General features: G+C 35.3%; 1 pseudogene across 1 annotated transcript; it reads right to left on the reverse strand.

The window, feature by feature from the left end:
• Nucleotides 1-350: 350 nt before the first annotated feature.
• LOC142865872 (EKC/KEOPS complex subunit TPRKB pseudogene) lies at nt 351-995 on the reverse strand (annotated as a pseudogene). Its single transcript, XR_012915959.1, has one exon. The product of XR_012915959.1 is annotated as an EKC/KEOPS complex subunit TPRKB pseudogene (transcript).
• Between the last annotated feature and the right edge of the window lie 14,493 nt (nt 996-15,488).

A 15,488-nucleotide genomic window follows, 5' to 3' on the forward strand; every position in this document is an offset into this window, starting at 1 on the left:
TACTGTGCGTTCATTAGCCTTATTCTTCCTGAACACTTTGTTGATACATCAAACTGTCCACTGCATTGGTTTCATGACGGAACTCATATTTTAAAATAACATGAATTTTTACTTATCCATGGTTTTAAAAAAGTTGCTCTAAAAAAATTTGAAAGATAATCACAAGCCAGAACGTGCCTTTGAAAGATTCAGGATAATACTCACTGGGTGCCATTCAGGTAGGGGGAGTGGGAGGGTGGGGGATAGAGCAGGTGGGGTGGGTAAACCCACAGCTAATGGAGATGGGGAGCACTGTATAGGGGAAAGGTCATACTTGTGGCCCTGGCTTGAGCAGGGCAAATTCGTTTCTTTTTTTTTTTTTTTTTAAGTTTTTGCAATTTTTATTCCAATTACATACAAATAAAAGCAATGGCTTCTTCAATGCTGAAATTTCTGTTACTATTTCCAACATATCACAAAACATCTTTTGTTGACATCCTACAAATGTTACCATTCAATAAAGTCCCAATACATTCTTCTTGTGAAGAGAGTTTATATATCTTTTTGACTTCTGTAATATTTGTTATTTCAGGAAGATTTCTCAGAGAAACCTGAGGACCTTCCACTTGAGATATCAGGGATTCTTGATTTATTCGTTTTTCTCCCTCTTCAATGTAAACAATTAGAACTGAGGTGTCATTGGCTGAGATACCAATTTTTTTCAAAGCCTCAGAAATATTGTTATTTGGGGAAAGGTTGAAAATAATTTCAGTAGATAGAGTCTTCATTTTTCCTGGTTTGTAGAGGTCAACTGCTTTGTTTGCTGCCACAAGTATCTGAAACGGATCAACAATCACTACTGGATTTATCAACGAACAATCAATGGTGCCTTCCATGGCCTTTTTCCTCAAGTCTCCTGCATTTTTTACATCTTTAAATAACAGGAGGGTCATCCTGCCTTCAGGAAATAGGTCCAGCTGATGTGTTAACTGCATTTCAGAGAGAAGCAGGATTCTGTAGTCCCAGCTACTTGGGAGGCTGAGGCAGGAAAATCACTTGAGCCCAGGAGTTTGAGGTTGCAGTGACCTGTGAGCATGCCTCTGCCTCTGCACTTCTGTACTCCAGCCTGGATGACAGAGTTAAACCATGAGGGGAGGGAGGGAGGCAGGAAAGGAAAAGAAAGGAAAGGAAAAAGGAAAAGAAAAAGGAAAGGAAAAAGGAAAGGAAAGGAAAGGAAAGGAAAGGAAAGGAAAGGAAAGGAAAGGAAAGGAAAGGAAAGGAAAGGAAAGGAAATAGGAAAGGAAAGGAAATAGGAAAGGGAAAAAGGCAAGGCAAGGCAAGGCAAGGCAAGGCAGGGCAGGGCCAAATTCATTTCATGTATAACCAAAATGTTTATACCCCCATAACATACTGAAATAAAAAAATAAAATAAAATAAACAAAAAGACGTAGAATGTATCTTCACAATAAACATAAAACAATAAATGTCAAAGTGAAATGTCAGAGATATCAATTGTCAAACTTAGTACTTAAGGAAATTGGACATTTCATATTTAATAACCTAATAACTAATCTTGATATAAAGTGTTAGTAAGGGAGCTTTGTACATAGGCCGTTTCACTCACAGTTGACAATTTAATATTATAAGCATGAAAGAAATAAACCTAACATGGTCTTCAAAATCTTGATATCTTGTTCTAGGTTCTGAGAATATTTGCACTCTTCCTACTTCGTTATATTTCTTAGACACCGTAGGAAGACCAAAGAAAGATCTGTACCCCAAGTGAGAAAGAGAGTGCTGTTAGTACTCTGTGCTGTTAGTATCACTGTCAATTTTCTCAAGCATGAGGGAAGCAGATGACCTTGTTCCCAAAAAAAGCAGTGACTAGGTTGTGTCCACTAACAATCCCTTTGTCTTCCCAACCTAAGACAGAAAGGATGGAGCATAGTGGGAGTGTGTTCAGTGATTGAACTTCTGAAATAGTTCAAAGAAAGATAAGTTATTAGGAGAAAACTGAGAAACCAAGACAGATGTTATCTGATTAATACTTACTATTTTATATTAATTTGAAAGCTTGAGTAGAAAAATAAAGGGCTTTCTTTGAAAATACCATTTGACTGATACCTGTTTCTTGGAGTTTTAAATCTATCACCTTCTGCCTTATAAATAAGAGTCAGTTACTTAATGTAGGGTTTGGCAAAGAAAAGTGAATGTCACCTCAAACACTCCTTCTTTCTTGAACATCTTACTCTAACCCAACTTACTTTGCACATATCCTACTTTAACTCACATATATTTCATAGAATCTTGCCAACTGCCCTATGAAGTGTCCAAAAAGTTTTTCTTTTAGCTCACTAATTTATTATTGATGGAGATGTTTTATATGCTTATCTCTAGAAATTCTAACTAGAAATACAATTTCTGGAAGCATAGTATAATGGAATTATACTATAAAACCACTTGGACAGTCCAAAAATTTGCCCTATATATTTATTCTTTTGGAGCTCACTGGTCTGGTCTTTCAGAGAACTATTAATAAAAATATTCATAGCCCAAAATTATATTCACTGAATCATTGTGTTTATTTTCTAATGCACTGTTCCATTTTTTCTAATGATAATCTGGAAGCTTAGGTATTAACAGAACTTTTAAAAAATTCAAGATTTCATACTGCATGCATCTGTTATTTCTAAAATATTTTTTCTGTATTAGAGTCTTTACATTTGCTGACTCACACTTATCCTCAGTTCTAAACTTTGGGTCTTTCTACATTCTTTAAATTAGATTGGTTTGCCTAATGGCTACCTTACACTCCAGTAAACAAATGTGATGTAATTTTAGTTTACAGAAGTCTGTCCTCATTAAATTTATGCAAGGAATGTGCATTAAGTTACTGGGTTAAAAGATGTTAGCAATGGAGTCAAGCTAGAAAACATTAATGATATTCTAACAGCTTTTGAATCTCCAATACTTCAGGCTAGGTTGATATAATAGTTGCCTAACAAAGTGGGAAAAATATTATTGGGAGGGCTTCTTGAAAACAATACATAAATTTAAATGTATTAAATGATGTGATAATATTTATAAAAATTTCCCCAAGCTTTTTTTGGAAAATAACTGAATTTTTTCCTCGCTATCTACCTCTTTTCATTCACATGTCTATTCCTAACAATAATCATAATAGTTAAAACATTTATGGAACACTATGTGCCAGGGATAACACCTTGCATATGTTTTTATAGAATCTTCACAACTTCCCTAAGAAATAAGAACAGTTAATATCCCTGATTTTATAGTTGAGGGTATAGAAGCACAGAGAGTCAGTAACTTAGCTAAATTCACAGATAATAAGTAACATCCATATTTTTAATCCAAGTAGTATGCCATGTGACTCTACTAAACAACTTGCACCTTTAAGTATTGTCTCCTTTACTGGCTATACATATATGTATGTGACAAATTTAAAAGTTACCATGACAACAAATATGTCATGGCTTTTTTTCCTAACACTAATGCAAAATAAAATTCTGAATTAATACAATGCAGTGGTTAGAAGTATAGACTCTGGATTGTCAAGGATGGAGTCCCAGCTCTTCCATCTTTTACTTTTATATACCTGGCCAAGTTAATTAACCTCAGTAAGCCTCCATTTCTCCTGCTATAATATGGTAATAATAATAATAATATTTACCTTATAAAGTTGTTTTGAGAGAAACTAGCAGCAAGTACAGGAAAGAAAAAGCATTTATTGAATATCTATATGCTAGGTACTGTACCAGGTACTTAGATTCTCATTGAGTCCTCTTGCCAACCCTGTAAAATAAGTATTTGTATCCTTATTTTACAAATGAAGAAACTGAAGTTCAGAGATAAGTGAGTTACTCAAGGATACAGGTTAGTAAGTGGCCAAAGCCCATGCACCTTCCAAATATACTACTTTGTTTCTTAGGTGAAGAGAAATGGATACTGATAGGGAAGATGGAGTGACAAAGATCAATTTGATTATATTCACAATTTTGCTGAGGATTGGTCATTTAAATTTCTGTTTCTGGTTGTTTGGGGGCAAGATATGTTCCATACATATCCACTGTACTCCAGGTAAGTTTATTTTCTCTTGTCTCAGTTAGCAACATGTACAACATCAGCTCTTTGCAATAGAAAAATGTCCAGGTGACAGACACACTGAAAGCCATGATTTCAGCATTATACAGTGTATCCATGTAACAAAAATATTTTTTTTTTTTTTTGAGACAGAGTCTCGCTTTGTTGCCCAGGCTAGAGTGAGTGCCGTGGCGTCAGCCTAGCTCACAGCAACCTCAAACTCCTGGGCTCGAGTGATCCTTCTGCCTCAGCCTCCCGGGTAGCTGGGACTACAGGCATGCGCCACCATGCCCGGCTAATTTTTTATATATATATCAGTTGGCCAATTAATTTCTTTCTATTTATAGTAGAGACGGGGTCTCGCTCTTGCTCAGGCTGGTTTCGAACTCCTGACCTTGAGCAATCCGCCCGCCTCGGCCTCCCAAGAGCTAGGATTACAGGCGTGAGCCACAGCGCCCGGCCTTTAATTTTTTTTTTATTTAGGCATATTATGGGGGTACAGATTTTAAGGTTTCAATAAATGCCCATTTCCCCCCTTCCCCCCAAAAGTCTGAGTCTCCATCATGACCATCCCCCAGATGGTGCACATCTCACTCATTATGTATGTATATACCCGCCCCCCTCCCACCTGCCCAATACCCTATTACTGTAGTACCTATGTGTCCACTTAGGTGCTACTCAGTTAATACCAGTTTGCTGGAGAATATATCTGGTGCTTGTTTTTCCATTCTTGGGATACTTCACTTAGTAGTATGGGTTCCAGCTCTAACCAGGAAAATATAAGATGTGCTATATCACCACTGTTTCTTAGAGCTGAATAGTACTCCATGGTATACATATACCACATTTTATTAATCCATTCTTGGATTGATGGGCACTTGGGCTGTTTCCACAGCCTTGCGATTATGAATTGTGCTGCTATAAACATTCGAGTGCAGGTGTCTTTTTTGTAGAGTGTCATTGGATCATTTGGGTAGATGCCCAGCAATGGGATTGCTGGATCAAATGGTAGATTCACTTGTATCGCTTTAAGGTATCTCCATATTGCTTTCCACAGAGGTTGAACTAGTTTGCAGTCCCACCAGCAGTGTAGGAGTGTTCCTCTCTCTTCGCAACCACGCCAGCATTTATTGTTTGGAGATTTTTTGATAAAGGCCATTCTCACTGGGGTTAAGTGATATCTCATTGTGGTTTTGATTTGCATTTCCCTGATGATTAGAGATGTTGAGCATTTTTTCATATGTTTGTTGGCCATGCTTCTGTCTTCTTTAGAAAAATTTCTGTTCAAGTCCTTTGCCCACTTTTTAATGGGGTTATTTGATTTTTTTCTTCCTGATTTTCGTGAGTTCTAAGTATATTCTAGTTATCAATCCCTTATCGATGCATAGGATGCAAAAATTTTCTCCCATTCTGTAGGTTGTCTGTTTACTTTCATGACTATTTCTTTGGCTGTGCAGAAGCTTTGTAGTTTTATCATGTCCCATTTATTTATTTTTGTTGCTGCTGTGATTGCCTTTGGGGACTTCTTCATAAACTCTTTGCCCAGGCCAATGTCTAGGAAAGTGTTTCCAACTTTTTCCTCTAGAGTTCTAATAGTTTCATACCTTAGGTTTAAGTCTGTTATCCAGCGTGAGTTGGTTTTTGTGAGAGGTGAAAGGTGTGGGTCCTGTTTTAGCCTTCTACAGGTGGCTATCCAGTAACAAAAATATTTGTATCCCCTTAATATTTTGAAATAAAAAAGAAAAATAATAGATTTGATAGTGGAATAGACAATTTTTAATCCATTTACATATTAATTCATCAGATATTTACTGAGTCACTTCTATGTGCCAGGAACTATGTTAGATGCTGAGAAGACAGGGCTTGAATGAAACAAAAGAAAGAGACAGACAGACAGACAGACAGACAGACAAGCAAGCAGGAGGAAGAAAAAGAATTAAAAAGAACCCAAAAAGCATAAAGCAAAACAGAAGCAGCAACTGCCCTTAAAGGGCTATTGCATTATGACATGTGGAGAACGAATAGGCAAAGGGAATCCATTGCTACACATCATAATTTTATTTTTTTTTCTTTTTAGCTCCAAGAGAAGAATGATACTTCCAGAAATTGGTACCATAAGACAAAGAAAACCAGCTAAAATGGTTGCCCCAATCCACTTCCATTCAACTTCCAGGGGAGTAATTTCTCAAGATCCAGTTCCTGAAGAATTGGGATTATAAAAATATAGGAGGGCTTAACATTCTGACATGCCTTTCCAAAACTGTATGAAATGTTCCCTTTGTAAAAGTTCCTTCATATAAAGAAATAAACTGAGTTTATTTTTAGAAGTTTAAGACGGATTAATACTTAATTATTTAAGTTGTTTTAACTTTTTTCTCACATGCCAGTTTTCCCGAACACAACAGAAAAAGACAGAAAGACAGAGAGAGAGAGAGAGAGAGAGAGAGAGAGAGAGAGAGAGAGAGAGAGAGAAGGAAGGAAGGAAGGAAGGAAGGAAGGAAGGAAGGAAGGAAGGAAGGAAGGAAGGAAGGAAGGAAGGAAGGAGAGAAAGAGAGAGAGAAAGAAAGAGAGAAAGAAAGAGAGAAAGAAAGAGAGAAAGAAAGAGAGAAAGAAAGAAAGAAAGAAAGAAAGAAAGAAAGAAAGAAAGAAAGAAAGAAAGAAAGAAAGAAAGAAAGAAAGAAAGAAAGAAAAAGAGAGAGAAAGAACTATTTCAAAAGGCATAGCAGAAAAAGGTATCAGGGGGAGTTCTCTCATAGCCATGAGACCATGGAACCAAAATACTTACAAAGTGGTTTTTAAACTAAGGGTACTTTTCCAGTAGTATTCCTCGTGAATAAATATATTTTTTCAGTTCTGATAGCTGGCTGTGTGCATCCAGCATGAAGTGTGTTTTGTACATATTCTTTTCAATTAAATGGCATTATTGCTAAGAATGTGTGTAAGAAACAAATTTTAAAAATATGTAGCCCATTCCATTTTATTGATTACATATTTCTGTGAAATAGCATCAAACTCATACACAAAGCTGACTGGTTAAAGAATGATTACAAGTGAATAACAAATTTGTGGAAAAAGCAAGAAGATGTAGAATATAAATGTGGGCAAGTCTGACCCTAGAAAAAAATCTCATGTCCCAAATTATAAAGGAAGAAAAGATGTCCTTCTGAAATGGATGACTAAGTAACACATCTTCCTGCCTGTATCTCTTAGCTTGTAAGTCATTTCTTTGAATGTCAAAGCTGCCAAGGTCATCTTTGACATAATGTGTGTGTGCATGTGTCTGTGCATGTTCATTTGATAGTTTCACATTTTCAAAAGCTCAACATGTTCCAAATTGCTAAAATTCTACACAGAGCTCTTAATAATATAATCCTGGGTATAAAGTTAAATGACTCACAGAATAGGGGATTTCTGTACTGACTAGCACTGCTGTTAATTTCTGAAAGAAATGTGTATGTCCTCATAGCTTCGGAAGTTTACCTTGAAAAATATTTTTGCTTTATCTAGTAGGAAAATAATAAGATTTAAATACAGAGTTCACCTTTATATTTCTGATATTTTTACTTAGGTTATTTTCCATAATAATTTTTTGTTTCTTGGTGGAAGCTAATTCATCTTCCTTATCTTACGGTGCCACCTATTGGTAAATCTGAAACATTGCCGGTTTTAAAACGCAAACAAGGATAGAAATGTTCCTAAAGCTCATTTCACTTTAGAAGTGACTTTTTTAAAATTTATTTTTATTTATTTCAGCATATTGCAGGGGTGCAAATGTTTAGGTTACATATATTTCCCTTTCGCCACCCGAGTCAGAGCTTCAAGCATGTCCATCTCCCAGACAGTGCACACCACACCCTTTAGGTGTGAATATACCCATCCCCTCCTTCCCAATCCCATCTACCTCGCGACACCTGATGAATGTTACTGCTATATGTACACATAAGTGTTGGTCAATTAAGTCAGTTAATAAAAATTTGGTGGTGAGTACATGGGGTGCTTGTTGTTCCATTCTTGCGATACTTCACTTAGTATAGAATGAGCTCCAGCTCTATCTAGGATAATAGAAGAGATGCTATATCACCATCGTTTCTTGTAGCTGAATAGAACTCCATGGTATACATATACCACATTTTATTAATCCATTCAGGTATTGATGGGCACTTGGGCTGTTTCCATATCTTTGCAATTGTGAATTGTGCTGCTGTAAACATTCTAGTGCAAGTGTCTTTTCTATAGAATGACTTTTGTTCTTTTCAGTAGATGCCCAGTAATGGGATTGCTGGATCAACTTGTAGTAATCTTCTTGTAGCTCTTTGAGGTATCTCTGTATTACTTTCCACAGAGACTGCTGATAACTACAATCTATATGGAACTCAGAAAAATCACCAAGAAAAAAATCAAACAACCCTATCAAAAAGTGGGCAAAGGACATGAGCAGAAAGTTTTCAAAAGAAGATAAACTAATGGCCAAGAAACATGAAAAAATGCTCACCATCTCTAATTACCAGTGAAATGCAAATTAAAACCACAATAAGGTATCACTTATCTCTAGTGAGAATGGCCTTTATCACAAAGTCCCAAAACAATAAATGTTGGTGTGGATGCGGAGAGATAGGAACACTCCTACGCTGCTGGTTGGACTGCAAACTGGTAGTGAAGTTTTGATGGACAGCAGTGCAAAATCCTTGCTTTTGCCCTTACAATTATTAGTTTCTAGGGGGAAAAGCAATATGTAACCATTTGCACTAGTGTTTCCTCCAGACTATTTCATCTAGGTGCTTTTGATAGCAGTTATTTAGTAAGTCCATCCCCCTAGATCTATGAAACCACAGTAAAAATAAAAGTGGATGATTTGAGCTTCTATATTAGATTTTGCTGTTTTAGAGGGAGAATGAGACGAGACATTTTTCTTCTCTGTCCATGATAAAGCTTTTACAAAGCAACTATGTCCTTCCCAAGGACATACCAAATCAGCATATATTTTTTGAAGAGCCCCATTTGATAGATTTTTATATATCATGAAATGAAGCTGAAGGAGTGTATGGAGGGGCTACCAGGTGGTAACTATAGAGATTTTGCTCTAGAGCTATCTATAGCCCTCATCTCTATAGGGGTAACTCTTTCACTCTGGACCTGAGTGCAGGGCTGGGCCCCACCGTGGCATCTGGGTAATTTGAATGTGACCTCTCCAAGTTTGCTCCCTTTCACTAGAGTTGTGAGACATGAGCTGTAATATGAATAACTTAAGGAAACTATACTATCTCCATCAATGAGTATAGGGGGTTCACTTCTTGCCATTTGATGATTTCAAAGCAGTGAATAAAGCCTGAATTGCCTGTTGAGAGAGAGAGAGAATTTGCATTAGGATTCTTCATATCTGTGTCAAGCATTAAATCCAAATTGAAAATAAATTGAGAAAGAGGATACACTGAATGTAAGAGAAATTTCTGAGTCCCTGAAATCTAGCTAGGAACAGTCACTTATTTACAATCTTGTCTTATCCCAACAGCATTAATCATAGTTCTTTTATGATATATTAATAATGAAATACTGAAAAATAAGAATCTATTAAGTTTTTAAAAGGTAAAAATGCTACATATGTGTACAAGTATATCTCTTATTCTGTAGTATTGAACCATATGCTTATATTCAGAAAAGAAATGGTGGATGATAAACAATCAAAAGAACTTACATGATATGGTTTTCAGAAGGCTGAGAGCATAGGATAATGTCAATAACTCACTGTCACCATTAAAATTATTCATTACATGGATGTTGGAAAGAACTAGCACACTTGGGACATGTGTTTAACTGTCAGCAATGGAAGTCTTAAAAAGAATTCTTAAAAGGAATCATCCCCTTAAAAGGACATCTTAAAAGGAATTCCCTTCCACTTTAGATCTCTTAAAGTAAGACAAACATCCTTGACTCTTTTAGGTACAGATTTTCCCTGAGTGTTGACTAACCAGGTGGTCTCTATATATCCAGTAACAGAGCTTCTGTGGATTTTCTTAAGCACAGGAAAATTACCCTTTAAAGAACAAACAGACGTAATGCATCAAGACAATCACTCAGTGTGGTATCCTGACATCCCTGCATAAGAAAAAATAATGTCTTCCCTATTTAAATGATGTGTCAATGATCTGATCCCCTCAAAATGTACGAGTTGAATTTAATAATTATATTTTTAGAAAATTTTATTCAAAGTTATTCTCACTCAGTTTCACTAACCATTCTCCCAAAGGAATTGAGTGAAAACTCCAGTGGTTTTAGGAAAAAGACTTTATATGTCATTAAAAAAATCGGGATCCTTTTATTCATTTTAAAGAGTTGGATTTTACAAAAGAGGATAAACTTGTTTCTTAGACCTAAGAGTGGAGTGGATTACTTAGGACTCTGGGGAGGGTAGTCTCTGTTAAGTGACACAACAACAATGGTAGCTAGCATTTATTAAGCACTTACTACATTCTAAGCACTGTGCTAAAAGCTTTTGACCTTACTATTATCACCATATAACTTGCCCAAGGTCAGTCCCTTAATAATTGGCTGAGCAGATACTCAAACCTAGGTCAATCTGACAATCATCATATGAAGGCAAGCAGGAGGTCCTATGGATGAACAGTTTTGGAGAGATCTGCAGAACTTCCCAGAAGAGATTATCATCTAAGCCGAGATCTGAAGGACAAATGGGAGTTAGTCAAGCAATGCAGGAATAAGAATGTTCTAGGCTAAAGGAAAACTATAAGAAGGCATAAAGAAAAAAATAGGGTTTCTTTTAAGAACTGTGAATAATTCAATATGAGTGAAGCTTAATGCATGAGATGTAGTGAGGGGAAATCATCATGAAAAGATTAAGAGATCATGGAAAACCTTATTTGCCAAGTTAGAGAATTCAAAATTTATCAAGAAGAAAATGACAAACCCATATTAAGCATGGGAGTGACATGATCAGATTTATGTTTTAGATAAAATCTACTCTGGATCAAAAGGACAAAATAGATTGGAGAGGAGCAAGACTTGAAATAAGAATAGTTAGGAGGCTGTTTGGATTATCCATAGAAGCAAGCAATTATAGTTATTAAAAGAGTTACTGTGAATATGCAGAGAAAGAAACAGATTTGAGAGATATTTGAAACTTATTATAGAAATGACAGGTCTTGGAAACTGAATATGAGGGGGTGGAGAAGAGGAAAAATTCAAGTATGACTTTTAGGTCTCTGGCTCAGACCCCTGGTGAGTACAAAAATTGATATTGAGAGAAAGATTTTGGAGCTTATGGATTTATACATACCTGCTGTATTCCTCTTTGGTGAACTGCTATTGGCCTTTTTAAAACATCCCATGGGGAAACTACAAAGTCTCCTATAGAGATAGAATATTGGAATACCTTTTTCATTTGATTAACATTCACAGGGTGCATTGTTCCCATATGGTGTTAGGCATTGGGGAAGGATAAGAAAAAGAAGTATAAACTATGGCATCTCCCCTCTAACAGTGAGGACAAAAGATAAAAACCTAAAAATACATAACAGTAGTGATTGCCAGAATATGCAAATATATAGCAAAATCAGCTAACACTTTTACAGTGTAGTAGCATATTAGTATATATACAGGTTGAGTGTCTCTTTTCTAAAAATCTGAAATACAAAATGCACTAAAATCCAAAACTGGAGCAGCGACATGACTCCACAACTGAAAAATTCCACACTTGACTTCATCTAGCAAGTCACAGTCAAAACACTGTCAAAACTTTGTTTCATGCACAAATTATTTAAACTATCATGTAAAATTACCTTCAGTCTATATGCATAAGGTCTCTTCCCTAAGATACCTCATTATGTCTATGCAAATATTCCAAAATCTGATAAAATCCAAAGTCCAAAGCATTTTTTAACCCAAGCATTTTGGATAAGGGATATTCAAACTGTTTTAGTCTGGATAGGCTATCTGACGCTGTGACTTAACCCAATAAACTTCTGCTGCAGGTCTATTCAACTCTCCAGAATGATGCCTTCAACAGGATGTCTATATTTTGATAATGTTTGTCTTAGGGTACTTCCTCTTTCCTAGAAGAGAAAGTCAGGAAGTTGACTTTGAGATGGTGGTAGTGTGGGCAACATCAGAGAACTGTGGTTCTTCTGGATGCCCCAAAGTGTAAAGGAACCAAATATTGGTGAATAGCTGTAATATCTACAACATTACATGCCAAGCACTAAGCTAAGTCTTTTGTAAATATTAACTTCTTTAATACTTACAAAAGACCTAATGAGTTAGGCACTATTGTTAGTCCTATATTACAGATGCAGAAACAGACATAGCAACGTTAAGTAGCTTGTCCAAAGACATATGTCTAGTAAATGGTTTTTAATTAGGATATAAACCCTAGGGAAACTGGTTCAAGTATTCTGTTTCTTAAGTACTCTGCTATGCTGATAGACATGACAACTTTTCTGCTTATTCAAGAAGCAGAAGAGATCAATATAGGAAACTGGTATGTATTAGTTTGTGAATGAGAATATTGTGTTTGAAGAATAGGGAGGAGAATGGATTTCCTGAAACAGGGTGATGTCTTGGGAAGTAATGCAAACTAGGGTTATCAAACATCATATCCATCTGAAAGTAATTCAAAACAGTGCTGGAGTGCATGTGGAGAACCTTCATGCCTACCTGGCCTCATTCATATAAGGAGTGCTGCAAGTGTTCCACATAGTACCCAACTCAAACCAAATATGGGTACACATGCACATAGTTAACACTTACGTCATTAAAACCACAAAGCCACTAATATTTTGTTTTTTTTGCTCTCAGGGCAATTAATGAGTTAATAAATATTTATCAAACCCCTCTTATGCCAGTCACGTTGTTTAGGTTCTAATGAGCAAGTTAGTGATAATGTGCTAGTGACACCACGGTCCCTTCAATAATCTAGTCATTATCCTCTATCTGTTACAATTATTTGGTAATAGAAAATTACTGTGGGTAATTTAAGCAAAAGGAAATTTTCTTGGGAAGAGAGCAGGAGCAGGAAAGAACTGGGAACAAGGGTTGCTCTTGACAGCGTGGAAGCAAACTGCAGAAACAATCCAGTCAGGGCCTCACCACTGTTAGGAGTGAGTGAACGTCAACTGACTTTCATTTCTGTTACCCTCTATTCAAAATTCAAATTCTAGGAAGAAAGCATCTGATGTGTCTAGCTTGGTTTATATGGCTGCCCTTGAGTCTGGAAAAGTGGGACCCAATTAGAGTACCAACAGACTGTATCCAGTCGGGAAGTAATACTTCAAAAGAAAATAGGGATCATTTAAGAAGAGTGAATGGATGCTGAGAATCCAAAAATCAACTATCAAATTTGTTAAATATCAGACCTGTGAGTGACACATTTTTTTCTATCAATACATCCTTAATAGCAAAAGAAAGTAAGCACCTATCCCTAGGAATCTAACAGGTGTAGCCTAAAAATAGCCAGCCAAAGGACATGAACACACACATACAAACATAAACACATACACATCTCTTATCTTTCAAATTCATATGAACTTTCCATTTTACTTTATATATTCTACATCTTCATATTAACATAAATTTGAGGAAGACAAGCAAACAAGAAACCATGGTGCTCATAATATCTAATTCTTGTTGAGCTCTTAATCTGAAACCTATCATATATACAGTATCTCATAATACACATAATTGTATACAATACTTTAAAATGGAAACTATTATCCTTATTTTGCAGATAAAGAAGCTGAGACTAAGAGAAACTACACAACTTTTGCATTCATTCTAGGCCTGTTTAATCTAAAGTTTGTGCTCTTTACTGCTATGTTGTGTTACATATTTATAATTTGCAGGCACTTTTGTTTTTTGTTACTGGTAAATAGCATTATTTTCTTTGGATCTATTAATGATGGTAAATTCATTGATCTTTCATTATTCTAAAATTTCAAATAAAAGTCACTCTTTAAAGCTTTTACCACACTAGAGGCATCCACTTTTACAGGAATTGGTTTGGAGATCTTTTATTCATAAATCTAAAAATAATTTCTCACTGTGATGAAATTATTTAAAAAGCTATTCCAACAGATGTATATATTTTCCATTAAACTTTAACAATTCCATTTAATATACAAAATTTTTTTATTTACAGAATTGTTAAAGTGAGTCTCTTTGCTTTCAGTCATCTCAAAGTGATAACAGAATGCCTTTTTAGACCGGCCATTTGTGATAATATACACCAAATTCTTGAAGAGAGTTACTAAATTCCTCTTAGGTCTTATTTCAATGTATTTCTGGGAAAATACACTTGAAAATGTCTCTTTACATTCACAAAAGATCAGAAAAGATAATAATTCTGTAGAATATCTAGTGCTAATCTTTACTTGGCAATGAGAAGCACCACAATAGTGAAAAGTGTGAACGGAAATGACATTGTGACAGTTGAGCATTCCAATATTTTGAATTCTCATGGATTTGTAAGAGGAAAATATCTCTTTCACAGTCCAAATGAGTGCTTTTTACTGAATGTGGAAAAATGAAGCTATTAAAGTGGTCTCGTTTCTCCAGGAAAATATTATATGACTGTGTCTATATGATGCCAAGGCATGATTGATTTGGAGATTTCAATAAAGTTAAATAAATCACACAATTTAGTGAAAAAATGAGTCGGAATAATAATTTGGTTTAGTGGCTCTGCTTGGTAGCCTTTTAACCTTCAACTGGTGTATTTTGTATATATAGATACAACCTGAGTCATTTATCTTCTCTGAATTTATCTTTCAGTGTGTTCCCACTATAATCCACATCATCAAAAACACCAATCACAATGTGAAGCTATGAAATCTATGTTAAATAATTATAACCAGGATGGTTTGTTTTTCTAATTGGTTGTAGAAATGAAAATGGAAGTTGAATAAAAAGCACACTGGAGACAAAATAAAGCCATGTTTCAAAGAGATATATTTCAAATCAACTAACATTTATTCATCTTTTTAGCTTCTTTTTAAATAAAGATACTTAAAGCTACAACACTTTGCCCCTCCATTCTAAAACAGCATTATGCATTAAAGAAGGGGAGAGTTTACATTTCTATTTTTGTGAGAAGTTGAAAATACTTATAGTTCCCTTGATGAAACATCTACCAAATGTATAACCCCCAAAATTACCTGTACTTACGTATTTTCTTTTAAAAAGATTGAAAATTGTAATTAATATTAAGTATAACACTACACATATTTGATTATTTTGTTTATAGGAAGGAATATGTTGATAAAGAATATGAATTACAGTAGTTTGAAGTATATATAAACTGTACAATCTGTAAAGTTTTTATAGAATAAATATTCAGCTGTGAAAACTGGTTAAATAAACTAATATTTCTTAACAAAAAAAAAGAATATGAATTAAATATC

The sequence above is a fragment of the Microcebus murinus genome, chromosome X (assembly GCF_040939455.1).
Source record: "Microcebus murinus isolate Inina chromosome X, M.murinus_Inina_mat1.0, whole genome shotgun sequence".
NCBI lineage: Eukaryota > Metazoa > Chordata > Mammalia > Primates > Cheirogaleidae > Microcebus > Microcebus murinus.